At 43.0% G+C, this 26,443-nt stretch overlaps 1 protein-coding gene across 2 annotated transcripts in view; it reads left to right on the top strand.

The window, feature by feature from the left end:
* Positions 1-26,443, top strand: part of SMPX (small muscle protein X-linked) — a 171,582-nt gene that overhangs the window by 69,619 nt on the left and 75,520 nt on the right. The window contains exon 1 of one of the 2 annotated variants that reach the window (XM_088451501.1): positions 5,207-5,583. The exons of the other annotated variant lie outside the window; for it this stretch is intronic. The gene's annotated coding sequence lies outside the window, so the exon portion shown is untranslated. Of the gene's footprint in view, positions 1-5,206; positions 5,584-26,443 lie in introns of those variants that run through there. 2 annotated transcript variants of the gene reach the window in all.

The raw sequence follows: 26,443 nt of genomic DNA on the forward strand, positions 1-26,443 counted from the left end.
AGGAATTGGAAGATCGTAATAAACTCTGACCCTGATTCAGAGCCGGTCGCTCTGACAGAGCACTCGCTCTGAATTAAGGCCGTTTTTTTTTTTTTTAGAACGGCCTGCTGGCCGCTTGCATGGCTGTGGGTGACCACCCACAGCTATAGCGAGCGGCCAGGAAGATGGCCGCGATGGACAAGACCATCGCGACCATCGGGCTTGCGATGAGACCCTTGTGGTAGGGTCTCGTTGCCGCAAGCCCCAGAGAGATTTCGGCTCTAACAGAGCCGAAATCTCTCCCACTGACATCACTCGTGATGTCAGTGGGGCCGCCCCCAAACGGAGGCGTTCACATGGGAACGCCTCCGTTTGGGCAGCCACTCCCTCGGCCCGCCCACCAAAGGGGGCATGCTGTCACTCATTATCGACAGCACGCCCCCTTTGGTACGAGACCCGGAGCAACGGATTGCCCGTCGCTATCCGGGTCTTGCGCATGCGCATGACGGAGCCGGCTCCATCGTGCGCATGCGCTCTGGGCCACCATCGCTCAGCGCTTGCGACTGGGTCTGATTCAGGCCCTCTGGCCCTGATTCAGAGCCGGACGCTCTGACAGAGCTCTAACTCTGAATCAGGGCGTCTTTTTTTTTTTATGGAGCGGCCCCCTGACGCTCGCATTGCTGTGGGTTGCCACCCACAGTTAATGCGAGCGGCCAGGATGATGGTCGCGATGGTCAAGACCATCGGGCTTGCGATGAGACCCTTGTGGTAGGGTCTCGTGGCCGCAAGCCCCAGAGAGCTTTCGGCTCAAACAGGGGGTACCCAAATGCGCATGCGCACGACGGAGGAAGCTCCGTCGTGCGCGAGACCCGGATAGCGACAGCCAAGCTGTCGCTCCGGGTCTCGCACCAAAGGGGGCGTGCTGTTGATGGTGATGTCGATGGTGGGCGTGCCGGGGGTGTGGCTACCAGACGGAGGCGTTCCCATGGGTTAATTACTGCTTGCCTCAATCATCTCCTCCCTCCCTTGGTTCACCCTGACCAGGTAGGGTTTGTGTCTGGTAGACAGGCCTCTGACAATACATCTAGAGTGCAAAACCTTATTGACTCCATCACCACTTCCAGTTTCAGCTTTCTTATGCTATCTTTAGATTTGATAAAGCATTCAACCAGTTGAATTGATTGTATATGCGTATGGTTATCTCCCAATTTGGTTTTCATGACTATGGGCCTGATTCAGAGCCGAACGCTCTGACCAGAGCGCTCGCTCTGAATCAGTGCCCTCCTCCATGAAAATGGAGCGGCCTCCTGGCTGCTCGCATAGCTGTGGGTGACCACCCACAGCATATGCGAGCATCCATGATGATGGTCGCGATGGTCTTGACCATCGCGACCATCGGGCTTGCGACGGAGACCCTGCGGTAGGGTCTCACTGCAGCAAGCCCTGGAGTGATTTTGGCTCTATCAGAGCCAAAATCACTCCCACTGACATCTCTAATGATGTCAATGGGGCCGGCTTCAGACGGTAGGCGTTCCCATGGGAACGCCTCCGTCTGGCAGCCGCGCCCCCGGCACGCCCACCAAAGGGGGCGTGCTGTCAATCAACATCGACAGCACGCCCCCCTTGGTGCGAGACCCGGAGCGATGGAGAGCCCGTCGCTCGCCGGGTCTCGCGCATGCGCACGACGGAGCTCCCTCCGTCGTGCGCATGCGCAGTGGGGGAACATCGACCCGCTTGCGAGCGTCCTGCGCTCGCGAGCGGGTCTGAATGACCCCCTATATACGATCATCAATTTTAGCTTTGTACAGTAATCCCACTGCGATAGTGTTTAGTAATGACTTTCTGTTGGATGAGTTCCCTATAACTAATGGGATTCTTTAGGAGTGCCCTCTCTCTCCTTTAATATTTCTTTTGGCTATTGAACCACTGGTTGCTAAACTCCGGGCAGATGATAACTTCCTTGGCGTTACGGTTGTGAACACGAATCATAAACTCTGTCTTTTCGCGGATGACATTCTCCTTTTTGTTACAGAACCTTTCACCTCGTTGTCCCACCTGCATACCATTTCAAATGCAGTCTCTTATTATACAGATGTGCCGCTTGTGTGAGAAATCGCGCCACGCATAGTGCGAGTCGCACATTCACGAATGGGTACGCGTGCTGCGTTCGTTCCCGCAACTCCATAGGATTGTATGGTGCAAACCCAGCGTGCTGCATGGCGTAGCATGGCCCTTGTGGCCACAGCTATTCGCATTGCGTGATGCGTGCGCACGTTTGCAGTGCAATCGGCAAAGATGCAAGAGGAGGCATGTGTAAGTTAAACACGACTAAGACTGACACTGTGCATAGGAGATGGGGCAGATGTACTAAGCTCTGGAAAGTGATAAAGTGGAGAATGATAAACTAACAACCAATCAGCTCCTAACTGTCATTTTTCAAACACAGCCTGTAACATGACAGTTAGGAGCTGAGTGGCTGGCAGTTTATCACTCTCCACTTTATCACTTTTCAGAGCTTAGTACATCTCGCCCTTTGCCTTTTCTTCTCTTCGCTCTAAGGACCTGATTCAGAAGCGTTCGCTCGTAGCTGGCTGATGTTCGCATTCTGCGTACGCATTGCAGTGCGCGAACCAGTGCGAAAGCTCGGGATGCGTTTGCTCGCTGCGCATAGACTGCCCAGCAGAGTGAGTGACAGGAGAAGCCATTTGTGGGTGGTAACATGAGCAGACCACTAGAAACAGGGGAGTGGAGGTGCGAACGCAGGCATGCCTGAGCATCTTAACGCCGTTTCAGAGGCGTGCATAATTAACAGGCAGCATCATTGTAATTGTACACATCACCTGGTTGTACTTCACACTGAAGTGATCGCAGTGCTTGCGACAGGGTATAGTCAACCTCAAGCACTTCGATCGCATCCGATGGTCTAGGGACACCCACTGCTGCCTTCTCTTCGGCGTATGATGTCACTTAACTGCGTAAATATCGGTAATATTGACGCACATCGAGCGGCCATCTTGCCCTTGTGGAAAGTCAGGCATGCCCCAGACTTAGCTGCTCTCCAGACATGCAGAGGATTCTCATGCTGCATAAGAGATCGCAGGAGCTAATTTATACACGCCAATGTAACAGCGTTTAAATGGTCAGACACGCCTGCATTTTTCTGACCACCCCCCTGTTACCACCCCCAAAAACGGACTACCTATCACTCACTTTGCGATGGATTCCTCTGTGCATCCGTAATCGCAATGTGATCACTGCGCATGCACAGTGCAGCTTATATGCATGCACAATGGCAAACAATTGCTCGATCTTCATATAATCGCCATTGCATCCATCTCCGAATCAGGACCTCTTTAATATAGAATACATATAGGCGAGAGAGGATCCCAAGCAGTCTTAACTTTATTTTCAGTAATCTGGCATTCTGCTCTTGCCATGGATACTTTAAGGCAGAATCATTGTCAGCCACCAATATATATATCTTATGACTGTTTAGTATACATTAAATAATTTGTTTTTATTCTTCACTAAATATTCCATAATGTTCTTTTTCTCTATATCAGATTATTAGGAGAAGGAGGTTTATCTAACTAAGCAAGCACACAGTGACTGAAAAAGTACCATGTGGATTGGCACATTCACACATAGGAGCAGGGTGAGTGGTGTCACAGCAGCTCAAATGACTGTAGTTCCAGTTTTTTCACCTGCATCAGATCCATTTGGGACACTGTCATCTTGAACATATAAAAGGGTCTGCAAATACCCAGAACATTTCCTGCAATTTAACATATTTTTATTTTTTTTATATATGCATTGGCAGATCTTAGTGGGCAGGGTACAAGAAGATCTTTATTTACAATGCAGTGCACCTTCTCCATTTTCCCATTTTCTGCAGAATATGCCCCGAAAGTGGTTGCGGCCAAAAATTACATCAAGTCCATGACACTGACAGATATTGACACAGAGTACTGACTGTCACCTGCTGACAGAGCTGAATAGCATCAGCACACTGGTAAGCACTGTTTCCTGGAGGAGGGGTTGCTTATTACTATGTTCTAGTGATTTGCTGGTACGCTCTGTTCGTGTTTATGCCCAATATTTAAAAGGGCAAGAGCCAAGTCTTGCAAGTGAAAGCATTGCTCTTTTAAATATCAGGCATAACCACGACCAGGGTTTACAACCCAACGCTTCATAAATAAACCCCTATGTATCCCCTATAATAGCCTGTAAATGACTGCTAGAATGATGATTGGTGGATGACTGTTTTTTCACCAATCAGAGTGGTGGATATTCTCCACACAATAGTGCATGCTGGAACTATCCATCAATCAGAGTGCAACAACTGTAATGGTGGCAAGAGATGATGGCGTGAGTAAGGTGGTATCAGATCTGGGTTCTGATTTTCTAATGTATAAATAAAAGAGCAGTGAGTACAGAGAGCCTAATATGGCGGGGAGGGCAGGATCTCTGTATTGTGGTGTTGTCACTAGGATGTGCTCTGTATTTTGTAGCCAAATGATGCTCTATATATTGTGTGCCAGGCACAGGAATTACCTCTTTTATTGTATGGTGGAGACAAGAATAATGAACTATAGCTCTTTTTTTTTCATAACTATTTTGTATTGACTATATATTTCCACACTGACATTAGATAAGCTATATCCACATGGTTTTCATCATGCACATTTTTTCTTGTTGCTGTCACATTGGCAGAAGAGCCTGGGCTTTCTTCTTGTGTCCCTCCAGCCAAAAGTTGCCCTACCTGTAAAACATGCTCTGCATCCACACACTTTCTGCGAATTGCCCACTATGTATTCAGTCAAGTTTGTCATTGTCTGCAGCATTCACAAGCATTAATGCTCAGTAAAACATGATAAACTTCAATGGGAACGATCAGTAAGTACATTGTACACAATGCTGCACGGAGACTGTCAGACGTTAATGAATTCCCTTCTACTGGTAAAAGTAAGGGCAAAGGGCTAGTTGTTGTCTAGAATTTAGAATTGAAGAATCCTTGCAATGAGTGGTCTAACTGCCTAAACCTAAAATAGCAATAAGAGACTGTGATACCCATCTACTACAATACAACCATAGTCCCTTTATCTGTTCCTAAGGCACTATAAAAGTCAGTGTCATGTTACAAGCTGTATGCTTTAAGCTTGTGTGGTAAAAACTACGACCTGTTCTGTGAGCTGTGTAGTGAGAGCTTTGCCCTGGCAGAAAACAGTTGGCTAGCAATCCATTACTTTTATTTCTTTATTGCTGTTGTTTAGCTGGAGTTTAGATCCAAGTCAATAGCCAGGTGAAGCCGAGACCAGACAGCCACTGACAAACTTCAGCTAACAAGTGCAACTATATTTAGGAAGAACAACCCTATGCTATGAAAGGAATTCCTTTTACACTTAAGCTACCAAATTGGGTTTATCTGCCAGCCCCGAGGCAGCTCTGAGTAAAACACAGAGGCAAAGCTCTGCAGAAACACATGTATCGGCTGCCCTGGATGTAACTTTGGCAAGATAAAAACTAAAGGAAAAGTAAAATAGCTGCTGATCCTGTCTGGTAGCCTCTCTGAACTGTCATCTTGGGGAAAAAAAGCTGTATCAGGTAAATAAGAAATATTATGATTAATTTTAGTGGTAACAAATATATTGTGTATATACCATTAATTTGTATGGAGTATGCCACCACTGGATACATAATAATAATAATAATAATAATAATAATAATAATAATAATATATTCTCTGTAAAGCTTTATTCTAGCAGTATGCATTTTACATATTGTAGGCAAATACAATTAATTGATTGTCATGCCCTGTTACTCTGTTACTCAAATGAGGTTAATATGCAAAATTAAAAGCCATCCTAGTTAGTTATGTTGTTATATGGGATAATATATTATTAACATATTGTTCCCCTAAAGCTCTTTACTTCTGTTACTTGTCATATGTAGCCAGGAAGTTAAACATAACTAATTAAAGGACAATTAAAGTCACCAGTGTGTTCAGGTGATGGTATATTATTATTACCCAGTAACATAATATATGCAGCTTGATTAAACTGATTATTAATGCTCATTTACAAAGGGCAACAAAGTTTTCAAACATATCCTAATTTCACACTCCTTGGTCAGTCGGTTATTAGTACTACAGCTAAAGAGGTCCCTGTTTATAATGCTTATCATGAATGTTAAGTCTTTTCAGAATAAAAGGTTTTAGACACAAAGCAGAATAACTAGGTCAATTCTTACTTAGTTCACGAGCTTAAAAGTAGTTCAGCAACTGGAAAATTAAATTATGTTAACTGCTTGCTGTACCCTTAAAATTAAAGGTGGTATTTCAGTTCTTTAACTCTTGAGTTAAAATGCTGAGATGATGGGATATAAATTACATTTACTAGGCACTATGTCCATTATCATTACTGTGAAACGGTACTAGTTCAACATCAATAACTTATTATTATTATTATACACTGTTTGTCCCCTGTTGCAAGCTTCAATCTATTGCATGGGAAAAGTATATCTTGCAGTTTAATCCAATTATAGTCATGAGGAAGCCCGCATAGAAACTCAGTATTGTGTTAAGGACATGAACCATGACTGCTACACTGTGAATCTATTGATGGTAGACAAGACAGACAATGAGAGTTTTACCCCCTGCGTAGTGGTCACAATGTCAGTGTCATAGTTTCATGGTTCCTAGTGACATGTAAGAATGTTTATTTCACTGCCGTCTACTTCTGTCCGCGACAGATCAGATCCGATGGATTTTACCTCTTAGTCAGCATCGATGGTCAATGGCCATCCTTAGAGGAAATAAATTGATTTCTGGTTCTGACAGAACTGTCAGACTCCCAGTAAAATAATTGCATGCAGCCCCTATTGCCAACTATTAAACAAGCATTAAACACCTACTGAAGGGGGTGTGGCTTTAACACCTCAGTAGGCTGGGACTCAGACAGGCCTGGTTACTTTGTACCTGCTCCCCCTGTTGATACCCTTGAACCTATTGAAAGTCACATTGTAACTGTACATTAACCCAAGCATTATCATTAAAATTAGAATAATTATAAATTACTTAATTACTTTCTTGGAGTAAAAAGGGGTGTACATTTTAGCCCCTCGTCACATGGGGGGTACTAGTTCAGATCATGCTCCCCGTTCTGAGTATATCCAAAGTTATTTTTCCTGTATTGAATATTTCCAAGGTCACGTCTTAAACCCCTGCCACCCCCCACCCATTACTGTACTCCCTCAAGTTCATGATACAATCAGCCCACTGCTGACCCCAGCAAATGAATTCATTTTATGCCTGAGGCCCTTAAATTAGACTGAATACTGAATCCTCCCTTGTTTTTCTGATTTCCCCTGTCAGATCATGGTTAGTGCTAATTAACTATCTCACGCTACAGGTTCGGTTCTAGACAGTACTGACTGGGCCTAGTAAGGACAGGACATGGATGATGTCAGTGGCCCTCAGGGTGAGAAGGACTGGTCTAGAAGAGAAGAACAGTCCAAACAGCTCTAGCAAGGACTGGTGTTGTTGTGTGGTGCACTTAGTCTAATGAGATTAAACTGTGATTAATATTATCATTAATTTATTATTTTACCATATTACACAATGTACATATGATATTTGTCATTCACATCAATCACTGCACCTCTGAATGTTACAGTCTAAGGGGGAAATGTATAAAACCTTCCAAAGATCAGAGAAGTGGACAAGCAGAGAAGGTGATAATACCAGCCAATCAGCTTCTATCTAGCATTTATTAAGTAGATTCTATAAAATGATAGGCAGAAGCTGATTGGTTACTTTGGGCAACGTCTCCACTTGTCCACTTCTACACTTTTTATAAGGCTTGATATATTTTCCCCATAGTTCTCTAAATCACCAGAATACAGTTTATTCAACAAGTAATTAACTTAATAATGTATTTTTGGAGTGTGGAAGGAAAGTGGAGAACCTGAAGGAAAGCCATTCAAATACACAAGTATGTGCAAACTCCACACAAAAAAAGACCAGGTTTGGAATTGAACTCAGGACCCAAGTGCTGTGAGCAATATTAGCCACTGTGCAACTCTGCTTAAAAGTTTTCACTCACTAACCTAAGCTCAATAGTACAGTATGTAATGTCTTATTGTGAATCAGAATGCAGCTGATTTATTCTGATTTACTTTCAGACTGCCTGCGGGATCTTTTAACCATTAGCCCTGTGCCTCCAGCCCTACACACACGAAATGTATGGCCCAGGTAGCCAGGACTTGCCTTTCAGCTGGGACAGGACAAATAGAAGGGCACCCATGTGGCAATGCCCCTGGGTTAGTTGGGCCTCCTACAGCTGCGGGAGACCAAAAAGGTTCAGGAACAAAGCTATAGCACTAAGGCTAACCTGGCTCTCAAGTATTTATTTTTCCACAGTGATAGCACTTCAGCTGTTAATCCCTTTATAGCTTTCTTCATTAGCAAAATATTTTCCACAGACTGTGATATTAAGTCCATGATCAAATGTCTATATACATAGCTCAGTAATGAAAGCAGGGAATGCTATACTGTCATCCTGTTCATCACAATTGTTATCTATGGAACAATGACTGGGCAATATGCTAAGAAAGAAAGGTTTATGGGCTAAAGTAGAACAGAAGAGATGTTGAGAAGATGAAAGTCCAGCAAAAATAGTAGCAAGTTTAAAGTAGTACAGCTTGAGTCTCCCATATCTAAATATTCCGAAATACGGAATATTCCGAATTTATAGAATAATTTTGGCATGACTGAGATAATGAAACCTTTGATTTTTGATGGTTCAATGTACACAAACTTTTTCTAAGGCACAAATTATTAAAAATATTGTATAAAATTACCTTCAGGCTTTGTGTATAAGGTGTATATGAAACATAAATGAATTTCATTTCTGTACACAAACTTAGCTTGAGCCACAAAATTATTGAAAATATTGTATAAAATTACCTGCAGGCTGTGTGTATAAGGTGTATATAACACATAAATGCATACTGTGTGTATGTTGGGGTCCCATTCCCAAGATATTTCATTATGCTATGCAAATTCTCCAAATACGGAATATTCCGTTATCCAAAATACCCTGGTCCCAAGCATTTTGGATATGGGAGACTTAACCTGTAATTCATTTAGTCATACAATAAAATCTAGTCCATTGGCCAGAACCAGATTGTTTTTTAGTTTTTTTAAAACTCATAGGCTGATTTATTCCTTACCTCACAAACACTGTTTCATGTACTCCCAAATTCGACATTATGTGAATTCTAATCTATCCCACACCTCAACTCCCATGCATGATACTGTAACTCTAATCCACTAGAATCTCTCTTTTGCGCTTACTTAATACCACCTCATATCATATAATTATGGGCAGGGCCCTCCATCAGGGGGGGACTGCCGGGACTCTAGTACCGGGCCCGGAGACAGAGGGGGTCCGGTGGGCAGCGGCGAAGAATGCACCGGGCAGCTGGCAGGGGCCAGGGAGAAAGCATCAGCGCTGTGGCACTATGTAGTACGTACTGGAGTCAGCCATAAGCTGTGATTGGCTCGCAGAACGGCAGCCTATCAGAAGCAGCAGCTCCTTGTCGGCCAATCATGAGCGGCCGCTCTTGATTGGCTGCTGTTCCACGAGCTGTGATTGGCTTGCATTTGGCTGCGTAGTTCAAATGCTGCAGCGTCGCGGATGCTGGCGGACGGCTCCAGTCCGACTCCATAGTTGAATTCCACGGCGCTGATGCTCTTTCTTTCTCCCTGCCTGGCGCTCGATGCATTCCTCACCGCAGCTAGCTGGGCCCAATCTATCTCAGGACAGGAGAACGCAGGTATGTTGACCCTGCCCTGGCCCTCCCCAGTCCAGCCAGCCAGTCTTTCCTGCGCCCAGCCCCCCGTTCAGCCAGCCAGCCTTCCCTGCCTTGCCCCTTCCCCAGTCCAGCTAGTCTTCCCTGCACCCCCCTCCTAGTCCAGCCAACCAGATTGTCTTCCCTGTGCCCCCTCCCCATGTCCAGCCAGCCTTTCCTGCTCCCCCCCAGTCCAGCCAGCCTTCCTTGCACCTCCCCCAGACCAGCCAGTCTTCCCTTGTTCCCCCCTCCTAGTCCCGCCAACCAGCCTATCTTCCCTGCGCCCCCTCCCCATGTCCACCCAGGCCTTTCCTGCGCACCCCCAGTTCAGTCAGCCAGCCTGCCTTGCCCCTCCCCAGTCCAGCCAGCCTGTTAAGTCCAGCCAGCCAGCCTTCCCTATCCCCCAGTCCAGCCAGCCTGCCTTCCCTGCCTTGCCCCTCCCCCAGTCCAGCCAGTCTTCCCTGCACCCACCCTCCTAGTCCAGCCAGCCAGTCTGTCTTCCCTGCACCCTCTCCCCATGTCCAGCCAGCCTGCCTGTCTTCTCTGCCCCTCCCCTACTGACCATTTCCACCCTAGACCAACCAGCCTTCCCTGCCCTTTGCCACCCCAGTCCACCCTTCCCAGCCCAGTGCCCCCCCTGTCCAGTGTTCCCTGCCCTGTGCCATACCCCACCCGCTCCCCCATGCCTAGCCATCCCTGGTTTATGCACCTATTGAGGCAAAACTCCTGCTATAGCTCCACCCACATTTATCCACCACTTTGCCTTATACCCCGGGCGGGGGAGGGGGGCCCTGGGGGGCCTCAGAATTTCGGATGGCAGCCCTGATGCTGGGTACACACTGACAGATACATTGGCCGATCAATTGATTGGCCAATGTATCTGCTGCCCGTCGGCCTGTGTGTACCTGCGATATGTCGGTGAATGTCGTCGCTCACCGACATATCGCATTGGCTGTGCTGCACAGCCGATGGACAGATATGTCTGCAGACCGTCCATACACACACAGCGGCAGCCGCAAGGAGGGGGGCGGGACACGATCACTCAATCTGCAGATATATCTATCAGGTGTATACCTTTAGATCTAATTTGCTAAATAAATGGGATAAAGAGTTTGATGGTTTAGAGAATTTCTTAACGATGAGCTAAAGTATTGAAATTACTCGCTTCTGCACAGCTTCAGGAAATTCATTATAAAGCTCTCCGAGCGTATATTGCGCCAAATTGTAGAAAGCATATGGTTTTGGGAGATGCCGGTTGTTGTCCTAACTCCATGCTTCCTTTGCACATGTTTTTTGGTCTTGTCCAAAAATAAAAAAAAATGTTGGTACAAAGTATTACATTTTAATAATCAAAGTTTTCAGATACTACTTAATTTCTTGCCTATTCCTTTTTTGTTCGCTCATTTTGATTTATGAGTGCTCAAGCCTCTATTGACCATATAATACTATTACTAACTCTTATAGTAACCTTAGCTAAAAAAGTTATTTTGAATAAATGGATCAAAAAGTCCTCCCTTTCCTTAAGGGAATTACAGTCTGCTCTAATGGACTATTTATATATAGATAGATGGGATGCTCTGCATGATATTGAGCATGGTGTTAAGCGTTTCTATGAAAAAATGAGAACCTTACTTTCCGACTATATCGACAGAATCTCTGAGTAATATATGCAAAGTGTTTGAATCAACTACTTGGTACATGCTTCGGCAACTGCAATCGATTTACTTTTAACACTAATAATACTATTAATACTTTGTCAAGGACTGACTGGCTACATAAAACTACGTAAAACTACACTGTACACAGCGGTGTAAAGATGTATACAGCTCTTAACCTCTGCCCCCCCCCCTCTCCCTTCCCCTTCCTTTAAATTATTCTTTTTCATTCTTTCTTATGTAAAAATGGTACTTCTGATGCATATGTTCAACAGCTATACTAATATGATATTACTGCATTAAAATTGTTTTATATTGTTTGATTTATAATTATACGATTTGATGTGCTCCCCCTTTTTAGGTGACATTATGTACTCTGTTACTCTGAGGCACTCTAATAAAATGTTATTAAAAAAAAACAAAAAAAACTCATAGGCTGATTTAGCTGCCTGGTCCTCACCCTGCCATTACCATTAAGTGAGGTCCGTGACCCAATCCTTCAACAGGTCTATTTTTGTACTAAATAATGTACAATGTATTCTTCATCAACTAAAAATATAATGTATTTGTAATATTAGCAAGTATTGTATTATGGGAATATAAGAACAGAAAATGTGGAAAAGTGATGAAACAAAGTGTAGCTTACAGTACTAGCCATCTACAAATCCAGGCCTGCTAGTGGCACATGTGGTTTTCTACTGTAAGACCATGGATACCTCGTGTAGTGCAAAACAGTGGCAGATCTAGCGGCAGTGCAGCCGACGTCTCGCTCCGGGGCTCGCTGTGGTACAGGGGCCCATAGCCCCTGCAACCAATAGCGCCACTGCACCTGCCACCAGTGTCCCCTGGGCCCAACAGTGTAGTGCGGACCCCAGTGAGTGCGGTCTGCACTACACAACAAACACCGCCACTGGCCCCGGGTAATACACTCATACTACTCGGTGGCGGTGTGTTTGTATTGATAGTCAATGAGAGTCAGACAGACTCTCATTGGCTGCTTTGGCCACGGGGGGAGCCCTGCTGGAGCTCGCTCATGAGCTCCGCCTTCCAGCTCCCGCAGTGGGTGATGGGAGAGATGTCATGACATCTCTTCCATAATGCAGAGCGAGAGCAGGACGGGAGGATGGAGGAGCAGACAGTGGCAGGCGCAGGAGCGGGGATTCAGGTAAGTGTGGGGAGGGGGTTTGTGTGTGTCAGACAGAATCCCATTGGCTGCTGCATCCACGGGGGGAGCCGGGCTGGAGCTCACTCATGAGCTCCACCTTCCAGCTCCCGCAGTGTATGATGGGAGAGACATCATGACGTTTTTCAACATAGTGCAGAGCGAGACCAGGGAGGAGCAGACAGCGGTGGGCGCAGGAGCAGGGATTCAGGTAAGTGGGTTTTTTTTGTGTGTGTTCTATAGGCGGACTACTGCTGGGGGCAGTGCACATAGCGGGGACTACTACTGGGGGCAGTGCACATAGCGGGGACTACTACTGGGGGCACTGCACATAGGGGGGACTACTACTGGGGGCACTGCACATAGGGAGGACTACTACTGGGGGCACTGCACATAGGGGGACTACTACTGGGGACACTATATAAGGTGCACTACTGTGGCACTGCCTAGGGGTACCACTACGTGGGGCACTGCATAAGGGTATATATACAATAAAAAAGAAAAAGAAAAACCCAGCGCTATTTAAATATAATTAAACGGTGTTTGTCCAAATAGAAAAAAAGTATGAGTCATCATGATAATCACATAAATAAGCAGCAGAAAAACTCGATGTGTTTGTGGCAGCACATTTATACACCTGGATGCCAGGTGTATCTAAAAATGTAAAACATATAAATCTCTGTGCTAATATATATTTTTCTCCAAGAAGATTGATGTGAATGAAACACAACTAACACAAAAGCTGTATTTTATTACTAATATTATTTCAGTTGACCGGTCAATATGAATAAACAATATACATAGAACAATCACAAAGGTTAAATCATTATAAAATTAATTAAACATAATGTACCAATATATTAAAAAGGATCGCTGGAAGTAAATATATAATTAGGATCATTAGGTCTGCATTCCCCATGGGTTCACCACTTTGTTAAAATAGGGTCAGTGGTCAATCAGACCAATAGTGTAGAGTTAGGAAGATTAGGCTGAATATTAGGAGATTAAGGGTTTTGAAAACATACAATAGAGTATTATAGCGGATATTGACACTTTTTCAGCAAGCTATATATGTTATATCATAGTCTAATTGTAATTATTTTCAATAATTGATACATAAAATGGCTATACAATCTGATTGTTATGAAGTAATATGATCAGCCTCAGTAGTGCTAAAGTATTTATATATAAGTAATTATTATTATTATCTTGTTTATGATGTTATCCCAGAATTTATTATGAAGGTATAGGATGAGAGTAATGGTGTAGTGGTAAATCAATTGACTGGGATACAGGAGGCTATGGGTTCTAGACACACTTAGTCTAACACAAGGATTTATATATTTTTTAAATAAGATTGATGGTTATATTCTTGGTTATCAAGAATCAAACAAAAAATGGCAGCTGCTCAAATCAATCTGGCAGTACTCTTCAGGTGCATGAAAGGGAGGGGTCATACCAAGTTGAAAAAAGGGGGGTGTTTTAACCCCCTATTGTTCCTCAGCACACTGAATTGTACTTGCAACAATACATGAAGACTATATGGTGATTAGAAATTCAGAGATATTAGTTGCATGCATTTGCAGATCCATGGGAAGCTGCTAGGCCACGTCACGGCTTCTCTGTTACTAGCAGTCCCTAACACTAAGGGGTTCATGTCCGGAGTGCAGGGCACCCCAAAATAAAAACCTACAGCTCAATACATTTACCCCTTAGAGTTGCATCTCACTGCTAAACCAAAGTACCACCCAGTTATTATCACATACCCAAAACAGGCATGTTATCTAGAATTAAACATTCAAGTTGTTAGAAGGTGCTTCTATAGTATGAGGGTGGTTCAATAAATAAGGTAACAATACCTTTCATTGCATAAATTTTATTCAACTCATACATATATGTATTTTCAATAGTATGGCCTTGGTGCATATTATTTTTCCGCATTTGTTCCAATGGTACACCAAAGCATCTATCCTGGCATAGAAGAAATCAGTGTCTAGCGCCTGAAGCCAGGACATGACAGCTTGCTTCACTTCACCATCGGTTGCGAATCGCCTTCCACCCAGGTGCTTCTTCAATGGTTCAAAGAGGTGGAAATCATTTGGTGCCAGGTCAGGACTGTAGGGAAGATGGTCCAGTACCTCCCAATTGTAGCACCATACCAGCTCATGTGTGGGGTTGGCTGAGTGTGGCCTGGTGTTATCTTGCAGCAATACAACACCTGTTCGTAGCAACCCAGGTCATTTTCGATAAATTGCCCTCAGCAACCAGCTCAATGTGTCACTACAGTGGACAGCATTCACAGTATCTCCCTTGGTGAGAAAATCATGAAGAAGAGTTGTTTTGAATTTCTTTGAAGGTGGGGATGATGCATGTTTCCATGTCATGGATGCTTGCTTTGTTTCCAGTGTCACATGTAACAATACGCTGCAGGAACTGTACTCCCTCATGGTTCCGCATCAAGTGCATGATAGACAATCCCATCCTATTGGTTTTGTGAACTTCTGTGAGTTGCTCTGATACCCATTGTGAACACTTTTTCCTGTACCCTAGTTTCTCATGAACAACGTTGTGCATAGTATCCTCTGATATGTTCAGTTTGTCAGCAATATCACTCAAATGCATCTGTCCTCCTGAATCAGAATTTCAATTCGGCACAAATTGGACGTGCTTTGCCAGCTGGATTGCTGCTCATCTTGAACGTCTGTAATGCCATTATCAAAGGCAGTGCACCAAACCCAAACCTTTTTCTGTGACATGACGTTATCACTGTATACCTCGAAAACTTCTCGATGAATTCAAACTGCTGATGTGCCCTTTAGACTCAGAAATCTGATAACAATACAAACCTCAATGTTTGGCCATGTTTCCACCAGCCCCATAATCTTACAACTGATGTTGGGAACAGTATGATGACTGATATGAGGCAGTGTAAAGGCCATGATGGGAAGCAGTGGTCTACCTGTTCTGGCCTAGTGGGAACTTAAAATGAAATAGAGAACATTAACACATCAGAGGTCTTGTTACTTTACTTATTGAACCAACCTAATACAGGTATGATACAAGTTCCTTTTTTAGTGTCACATATCTTCAAATTAAGGGCAGCAGAAAATACGGGAATTGGAATATGTAACTCAATAACATATTGTCATATTAAATCTCCTTCAAAGCAGTAATGCTCTCGGGCTTCACACATCAAAGTATATACATTCCTAGATTCCATGGGGTAAATTTACTAAGATGGGAATTCTATTAAGAAGTGATGTTGCCTAGAGCAACCAATCATTGGTATTATCTTCTAGAAGGTGCTAGATAAATGAGAAGTAGAATCTGATTGATTGCTACAGGCAACATCACTTCTTAATAGAACTCCCATCTTAGTAAACTTACCCACATATCTCTATTTCATTGTTTGATGGCTATTACAGGGTGAACACACTGGACCACTTTCACATATGAAGATAAGAAATCCCAACCCACCACCACCAATCACATAATGAATGCTATCAGCCAAGAGAAACATATCCATCAGAGTTTGTGGCTGAAGAGTGGCATATATACGTCATATAGATATTAGTTTCATATAGTCTCCTCACACTTATTTATCTAACAGCCTCTTTGTCCAGTAGTTTCTACTTATTAAGACTCTTGTTCGAAGACGTTGTCCAACTCATTCAAGATTTTTAGTGAAGACTTCAGTCATACTTTATATGGTTATAAAGCTATCTATTTTTAATTTCTAAATACTCCACTTCAATAAACATTAGTTTATAAAATCCAGTGAACATATACTGTGCAACAGACCATTACTGAGAAACAGAAACAAAACTGTACACTTACAATAGAAATGGTTTTGGAAACTATGGACAGGTGGCAAAAGACTTTGTGATAATTCATGAGGAATTGCTGCTAAGGCATCGTTGCAGCCTATAATCATTTATTTTACATTTTCTTTTGCCTAGACATACATCACTTTTATGTGCATTATTGACATAAGTAAAGTTAGGAGTGTGCATTACTTTTCAATGGGTCAATAAGGTATGGCCTAAACACCTGACAGCCCCATGTATTACTCAAAAGCAGCCATGTTTATCTTCTTGATTAAACAGCACAATTTATACAAAACATAAAACAAGCCAAACAACAGCATTATACACTATGGCTGCTAAACAAAGGGTTAGGCTGAGGCATCATATTACAAAGCACTGAGACGTTTCTAAGTGCACAGAACAAATTTCTGCAACTAACCAAGAACTGATTCAGTTTTTTAGTAATAGAAATGTTGATAGCATTGTGCAGTGAAGACTTAAACTTTGCATTGGCAAAGACAAACAGTTCCTTGCAGCATTTATTTGTTCAATGCCAAGTTTATTAAAATGGAATATTTTGTTGCCAGCAAAGGTCAAAATGTATCAAGTGATGGATACACTATATTATTTGTAGGATCTAATTTCTCACACATGAGGCGTTTTGCTAAGTCACTGCTATAAAAAGACTGAGCATTAAGAATGTTTCTTCTATGGTAAAACAATCTGGATAACTGTACAGAGATTCTTGCTGAAGGAATGGTTACATTAGGGTTGATCCTATTAGCTGTGATGATCTCGACGGTGCAAGTCATCGCGGTAATGGGCACACTTTACGGCAGCCTGGATTCGCACAATTTTGTTTGCAGCCCCTTCTGTGAGCAAAATTCAGCGAATTCGGGCTCAGAGCGGGCCGCGAAGGGTGCGAGGTGCCGGTCCGTTGCCGGCGTTTTAACGTCGTTGCATCGGCAACTCGCACCTGAAAAAGGGGCATGACCTTGTGGGGAAGGGGCATGGTCTCATGGCATGCCCCTGTTTTCCCCACTCTGGAGGCATGACCAGCACTCCTGGAGATGCTGGGCTGCCCCCAAGATCTCCCCGCACTGACTAGTTGCTATGCAGAGAAGTGGTGAGAATGCTTCCACCTACACCCCCTACCTTGGGACACTGTGGCCTGCGGGTGGGATGGCAGGACAGGCCCTGAAAAGCTGGACAGTTGGGAGGTATGATTGTATATAGGGATAACCCCTTCCTGTATACCATATACCTATCCTCTATATGTACTGTGCTGCCATATACCCCTGACTGTATAGTAGTGACTATACTCTTTAGTAAACAGTAACAAAAATCCGGAGAATACCACTCTGCGCTCACCCAAGATATAGAATTTATTTATCTTCAATATGAAGTCCTGATCTTGGGACCTCAAATCCTTTTTATAATGGACACTTTATATGATAGGTGTGGGATGTATGTTCCAATGTTGATGAATATGTGGGAACATAAAACATAGAAAACAATCTAGTGCAGACGTATAAGAATTCACTTGAGTACACAATAATTCACATATAGGGGTGTATATGATCTACCCCAAATTAATACATATATAGTCCATTCAGGTATATGCTCTCCATATGTCCATATTAAAATGGAAAAAAAAAGCACATTTAAAAACCAAAGAGACAAAATTTCCAAAAAAATAAAAGTGTTTTAATTGGATATATCCAAATGAAGGAGTTCCAAATAACTTTAAAAATACAACAATGCTTCACAGCTGAAATATCCACAAAAGGTGAAGATGGCTTCCTACCAGAATACAGTGGTTTTTTGTGCGTATAAGAGTGATCTCACTGCCCGCAGTAATGCACCCAAATCTTCGATGGAAATGGCACCGTCCTCCTCTGGTCTGGTCAGGATAGCTGTTCAACACCAATACCGCCAACGCGTTTCGATCAGTACTCTGATCTTCCTCAAGGAAGGAATATCCAATTAAAACACTTTTATTTTTTTGGAAATTTTGTCTCTTTGGTTTTTAAATGTGCTTTTTTTTCCATTTTAATATGGACATATGGAGAGCATATACCTGAATGGACTATATATGTATTAATTTGGGGTAGATCATATACACCCCTATATGTGAATTATTGTGTACTCAAGTGAATTCTTATACGTCTGCACTAGATTGTTTTCTATGTTTTATGTTCCCACATATTCATCAACATTGGAACATACATCCCACACCTATCATATAAAGTGTCCATTATAAAAAGCATTTGAGGTCCCAAGATCAGGACTTCATATTGAAGATAAGTAAATTCTATATCTTGGGTGAGCGCAGAGTGGTATTCTCCGGATTTTTGTTTGTGTTAATGTAATTTTGGTGAGGATAACACCAAGGAGATTTACCCTTTAGCAGCCTTTGTAGCGCAATTGTTGGCAGATATCACCTTCTACATTCTTCTTTAGTAAACAGTATTTATTTATCTGTAACTGCTAGATCCACCCCAGAACTGCAGCTTGTGGCTCAGTGGTAGGCTTGGCTGAGGCGGCTGGCAGACAGGGGAAGAACAGCTCCTCCTCTTCGGGGATTGTCACAAGATTGTGACGTCAGATCCCTGGTGGCAAGGGCGCAATATTGGCAAACACTATGATGGTAGGGGCATGCTATCAAGATTAGTCCACATCCCAGATGAGTTATCCAGATGAAGATTTATTAACCAGGTAGAAACAGGAACAGGTAAACACAGGGTTAATAACAGATTATCTGGATTATCAATTTGCAGCCAAATTGGGCGTTGTGGTGTGCCAGATGTTGCACTCACTGTATGCAATATATTATCAGTGGTAGCAGCGAGACTATACAGGGTGTCCCATAAGCTGGGATACTTGGCATTGCCCGGGTTGAAGACTGGACCCTGAAGTACACTTGCAGCCTTTATTTGTTTACATTGTCCTCTTCTATAACTCCATTCCTTTGATCCTGAAAAGGACCCCACTGTTTGCTAACATGCATTCAAACAGTGGCGTAACAACTGTGGGTGCAAGGGGTGCAGCTGCTCAGGTGCCCGAGCTACCTCTGTGGCCCGCCACTCCCTCTGTATCCAGCGCACAAGGTGGGCTGATCCAGTCAGGGCTGACCCGGGTGATATTGGTGTTGATTTGGTGCTGGCCCGACCAGCTGATTACAACTGGCACACTAGCAGGCAGTCATGGAGAGACAGCGCCGTCAGTCACGAGGCAATGAGAGCTTGCAGACTGGTAGCAAATCAGCAGTGGTGGCTCCTGATTGACGGGCGGTCCATGAGCTCCGATTGACTTGAGACTGGTGCCAGATTAAAATTGTGCCAGCGCTGTCTGTCCATTTCTGCCACTGCCTGCCGGTGCACCAGCTGTAATTAGCTGGCTGCCTGGTACCAAATTCACACCTGTGGTTTTTTTTTACCTCTGGGAGGGGCTCTTTTAAGATCGTGCTATATGACCCACAAAGTTCTAGTTATGCCCTTACATGCAAACACAGAGGGCTAACTAATATGTATGGTCACTTTAAAAAGGACTAACTCTGGATTTAATATGAACTTTCATGAGTCATAAAGTTTGACACTTGCTCAGCCTGTGAGGCTGATATGATACTTGTGTACTTTTCACACAGGTTTTTTTGCAGACTGCCCCAGAACCTGTGTAACATAAAAGTGTCTCCATTTTTAGGGATTGTGTGACAGTGTGTGGCCCTGACGAAGTTCTATCCGAGGCAAAAACCAATCCTGGTCTAACTACACCAGCATGCCAAATTTAGTGGAGCTACTGTAGGTCCAAAACTGTGGCCGTGCATAAAGGACATACAGATAGACACGCTTTCTCGCTTAATATATAGATTTACAAGAGTGTGGGCACTCACCCATCTTTAAAATGTATGGTATTTCAAAGTCTGATTTTGGGAGTTAATGTTGGTCTCCTTTCCAGGACATTGATCCTTAATGTTACGGCGGAGCAGAGAAGCTCTTACCCACTGGCTGACTAGTCTAGTTGTGGACAGACACATTCACACACACAGGCTGCTCTCTTCCAGGTGGTGACCATCTAAGGTACAGATTCTCAAACTCGGTCCTCAGGAGCCCAAACAGTGCATGTTTTCCAGGTCTCTTCACAGAACTACAAGTGAAATAATTTGCTCTACCTGTGGATCTTTTAAAATGTGTCAGTGAGTACTGAATACACCTGTGCACCTGCTGGGTGACCTGCAAAACGTGAACTGTGTGGGGTCCTGAGGACCGAGTTTGAGAAGGGGTGTGATATTCAAACATTTAACAGTGCTATGAACTCCTGTACCTTGGTTATGTATTACACATAGTCTATAATAAACGTGCTTGTTCCAGTCCTAGATACTTGCATTCAAAATGTGTCCCTTCATTATGGGATACCCTGTATATATAGACTATGGTGGTGGCACATTGGTAATTAGACTCTCATGGGGCTCTCCAGTAAGTTACCTTACCCTAGGTAACTCAGGGGCACATCTGATATGCTGGATGAAGCTGTAGGTAGCCGTGCATGTGCAGTAGCACATGTCAGAGGTTACGACTCCGGAAGTCTGCTTCAGGTCCAAGTTCCCGGCAGCACAGAGCACACCTCTAACAAGCAAGAGCAGCAAGACCACCTTGGCCTCAGAGAGGAGGCAGCCACAGAGACGAGGAGCCATGGACTCAGGAGCTATGAATGGAGAGGAGACGGACCGAATCCTCCAACATTGTTACGGCCCACAGCATGGCAGCTGTGTACTGTAATGAGTTAGCCTGCAGTGATTACAACCAGATTGTTTGGGAGAATGTGTTTGTCACTACACCAGGCTAAAGTGATGTATGTTAGTAATAGCATTATTTTGAAACAGAGAACCAGGACATCCATGTCACCTTTTTAAAATTTCTACAGGGGTATCAACATTTAATTCTTTAAGTCTGCAGGCCCTTAAGCAAGAGCACCACATGCAGCTTTCTTGTCCTTATTGTCCAATAGGATGAGGAGATGCTCAATATAATGTTCCAGTTATTTGGGAAATTCAGACGTTGTAAGTAGAATCTTAAGTCATTTAGGTTAAAGATGCCAGGTAAAATACACTGTATGATGCAGCTATATGGGAATGGAATTATTATTATTATTATTTACAAAATAGTTTTTTTTAGAGAATATTAAAGATAAATACTGATAATTCAGATGTCTGTGTCTGCTCTTCAACTCAACCATCCTTCATCCTATAATTCATTAGCAAGCGCCAACCAGAGAGGAATATAGGGCATTCTTATAAAGCAGGACATAAGAAGTAGGCAAAATAAATGCAGACATAACAAACAAGGGTAAGGAAAGTTACACTACATTTATATTGGTTCCCTTAGTCATTTCATTCTTAATATGCAATGTTTGATCAGACTTAAAATGAATATGTACTACAGTCATAGTGTACTGAAATGTGGGTAGGGCTGAGAGGACATATTGCTAGCTGTGCTGTTTCCTTATACACGTTGGGGCTACATCTTCGTTGCACACAGGCCTGTTTTGCGGAAGGATACTGCATACAGTATGCTGTGTGGCTGAGCTTTACGCTACTTGGGTGAATCAGAGTTGTGCGCTTCTTAGTAATGGGCCTGATCAGAGTTGTACTCAATCCTGATGGTATATGTACAACTCTGATGTTTAGGAAATTGGGCATGTGCAGATCTGTGTCTGCGACGATGGTCGGAGTGACCCCTAAACCACAGCTTGACTGACATGCTGCAGCCATTTGGGGAATAGGAAGGGGTGGTGACACAGCACGTCTCAGAAAGGGGGTGCTTTCTGTCTCGTTTTCTGGGCATGTAAAAAAACAAATGGCAGCTTCACTGACCCCGGCAGCATGATTTACCTGCATGATTTTAACCTGACGGTTACTCAGATGTAAGATGGTCATGCAGTTGATCTGATGGTTGTGTCCCATTATGCAGCATTGGATCAAAGAAGCCGGCAGTGAGCATCTTATTAGTTTACAGCCCAATTCAGAGATGTTTGCAATCCCAATGGATGGCGTACATCTCTGATGGCGGGTGGTCTGCGCATGCATAAGAACGGGTCCTGCAAGATTGCTCGCAGTGCCCCCAAAGAAGTACCCCCAGCACCCACCTATTTAGGCATGCCGGGGCCAGGGTCTGTGTCTTCCGATGCATATTTCCTGGCCTTGGCTGAGTAGTTCTGTTGCCCAGTCTGAGTAAGCTGATGGTCGCAATGGCAATCTGATGCTGCGTCTTTGGACGCAGCACTCGGATCTGCAATGCTGGCAGGAGGAATCTTTTGTTAACAGATACTTCCAGCTGCCTTAGCATATGTTAGCATTGCTGTTGTGTCCCTAGATGCGGCATCGGTGCTAACAACACCCATCTCTGAATCAGGCCCTGAGATGCCTCCTGCAGCCTTTGCATATTGTAGCACAGACGGTGGGTGTGTACAAAGTTGCAGTTGATGTGCTACAGCATACTACTCTGAATCAGGCTCAATAACTCCATTTGCAGCTGAATGGGTGTACCCTGGCGGGCACTGGCAATTCACCTGTAGTTAAAGTGGACATGTTGTGGGCGTATAAATGGGATTGTGCTGAGTGAGCAATTGAAGAGATCCATCTGATTTCATAAGGGCCTCCTCCATCAGATGCTAGGCTGGTGTAATTGCACACTGATAGTGATGATGGCTATTTCCACAAGCAGATGGATAGGGGTGGTTCAGTCGCATAGATGTGCCCTACTCTGAATCAGCACCTTTATGAGCAAGCACTGTGCTGGGTGCCAGCTTTGGGCAATAGCACGTCTTTGGGCCAGAGCTTCCTTTATCCTTCTGAACCTTCCAAACCATTATTTTTAGCTTAAATGACAGATGTATTACTCTTCATGGGGAAATTAGGCAGTAAGGGACATCTTTTGGGAAACTGATTTATTGCTGGTAATTGTGGCAGATGTGTACAATAATATATAGTTTGCACAGTTATATTGTCAGTGTATTCATTGTTTTCCAGAAAATTGTACATAAAAGTGAAGTGGTTTCCTACAGACAATAGAAATCGGTTATGTGATTTCACACAATCAAGATAAATTTGACAGTACATAATTCACTGATATATCTATAGAAAGATTGAAGGTTATAGTCTACACTTCCCTTATTGTGTATTAAGTTTCTGCATAGGATTCCTCCAGTTTATAGTGTTTAATCTGTTTCTTTGCCTTCTTGTCTCTATTTTAAGAGTGGACTGGTGACTGCATTGTGAAGAACATTGATTTTCCTGCACTTGTAGCGGCTGTTGGGGGGGTGTAATGTGTCTCCTAATCCAGGAAGCATTTTGTCTGGTATCTAGCAAAGTGAAAGTGACCCTTTCTTAGCCGTGTTCCAAATTTGAGTCCAGTTTCATGCCACATACATCAATAGCTTTTTATTTTTTATCTACTTCTAGTCGCCCTTTGTTACTTGGTGGTAGATAGATATTAACAGTAGTGACAATGTACAGATTAATGTGTAGAGCTCCAAGGAAGAAGAACAACACACTTAGGAAAAGTGCTTGTTAGGGAAAGAATGGGGCGAGTTGGGGTAAGGCTGAGTATTGAGGACAGAGCATATGCAGAAATAATTATCTTAATAAGTCTAGATAACTCAATTTTTTCACTCTGCAATCTTTATCCAATTAAGTTATTAAATAATAACCTCTAATGCTGCAATACACTAATTCATATTAAAGCAGTGTTTCTTCTTAATACATTGGAAGTGCTTTAAACTTTTTAGTGTCCTTTTACAACAGAGTATTTCTATTTTTTATAGGTTAGTTTCAATGGATAGTAAATCAGGTAAACCTTGGAACAACAAATGGCAGCATTACCTCCTATTTATGTAAAACCAATGTGCCATTATGCTAACAAGTTTAAGTGATGTCCACAATTGGTACAATGATGATATTTATAGCTGTCTCCTTGGCTGCATAGACATATCCCATCAGTCTCTGTTAAGGAACCTTGGCATCTCATTCTCTACTGGTTTCTTGGATATCGCTGAATTCTCTCCAGGCATCCAGGTTTCTTGTTGTCTCTTTATTAACTCTGTACAGTATTTCATCTACTCTAACCTTCTCTAATATGCACTTTCACTCTCTGCTAATGTACTTGCCTATACTTTCTGATTTATTTTCTTTACCTTTTCTTTTTTTTTTTTAAAGATTTTTATTTTGGATTTTCAAAAATCAAGTGACAGAAAAAATTTAAAATGTTACAGGCAGATATCAATAACAGTAAATAACAATGTGCAATAGTTATACAAAGGTAACATGGGAAAAGCAAACTGGTGTGTGGATTCAGACGCTAAACATACATTAGGGAAGTAGAAATATAGCCTCAGTTTGAATAATAATTGTATAACAGTACAAAAATAGCCCATGAACAATATTATAATATCCAAAGAAAAGTAAAAAATACATATGGATATCTGGATAAAAACACAAAAATAACAGCAAAAAATACAAATATTAGAAAAAAGGAGGGGGGGGGGTGGAGGAAGAAAGAAAGGCAGCGTTGCAGAAGAATCAATGAAGAGAGAATACGTGGTCAATATCAGGGTTATATACAGAGCATGTCCCCTGAGCATACTCTTTACCTTTTCTTAAACCCTCAACTTCCTTTCTCCCATTATCTCACAGAGTATAGGTTATCTTCTTTCAACCTGGTTTAAGGGCACCATCCACAAATAATTGTCAATAATGTATTGAATTTGTTTTTCATTACTAACAATGTGACCTCACTTGATCTATTGTTGGCCCAGTGATGTATTGCCCAGCTAATAGTTAGTACAAGGTGACAAGCCATTAGTAGACTCAAAGGAACCTGAAGTCTACTCATATCAGCACAATTGTAAATGCTTCTATTTTATGAATCAACCTTTTCAATATCCCATGTATTTGATAAACTGTAGGTCTTACTTTTAATTCTTCTCATAGTGCCCATCTCTCTAGAATTAGCGTCCATTCCCTATCTATCACTCCTCTCCCTGATTTACTCTCTACTTAGAACCTTCATCCCACAATGCTGACCCATTGTCACTTCTCTTTCTAACTGAAATTATTTTATTACAGTATGGTGACTGCCAACTGAACAAAAGCCATAAAAAATTTTTAGTGGAAGTGAGAGGCCAAATCTGTGTTTTCAGTTCTGAAAGCTCATGTGAGACTGGCCCAGAGAAAGATAACGTTTATCCCTCCAGGCCAGTATCATTTAGACAGCTGAATATTATCACGGTTTTGGTAAATGTGCCCCTAAATCTCTCCTCTCCATGAATCTTATGTGGGATGTTCTGTAGAAGAGCACATCCCCGTGATTGGCCAGCCAAGAGGGTTGCTACTAAGCAGGGGCAAATTAAGGATTTCTAGAAGGGGGTTCCAAATACTTGAGTTTGATTTTAGAGGCCAACCATGAAGAGGACCATAATTAGCACTTAACCAGCTTTAATATGCATCATATAAAGTGTAGTGTATGCCATAATTCCAACATATAAAGGACCTGTGATCACTGTAAGCCATTTGATGCAGCAGTAGGTACATCCTGTCTGAGCTGAATGTTCTTATTACACATCTGGGCACCATTCTAGAGCATGGGAGCGAAACTGGAGTCTGGGGAGCAGCAGAAGAACCTAGCATTGCCCTAGACATATACGTACATATTGGTCTCGGCATGCACTGGATAACAGTGTTAATAATTAACCCTATAGATGGTCTATAGCAGTGTAACCCTGACAGTGCATGTTTTCCAGACCTTATAGTTGGTATAAACGTGTATTCATTACTGGCTGACACATGGTAAATAATCCACAGGAGGTGCTAATTATTTCATTTGTGATACAGCACTAGTAAAATTGTATTATATACTATTTCTTTTGTGGTAATGGTGTGGACTGGGGAGGGGAGGGGGTTCCCGGGCAACCAGAAACCCCCTCCATTTGCCTTT

Source organism: Taudactylus pleione, unplaced genomic scaffold, assembly GCF_031769625.1.
Source record: "Taudactylus pleione unplaced genomic scaffold, aTauple2 ptg000026l, whole genome shotgun sequence".
Taxonomy (NCBI): Eukaryota; Metazoa; Chordata; class Amphibia; order Anura; family Myobatrachidae; genus Taudactylus; species Taudactylus pleione.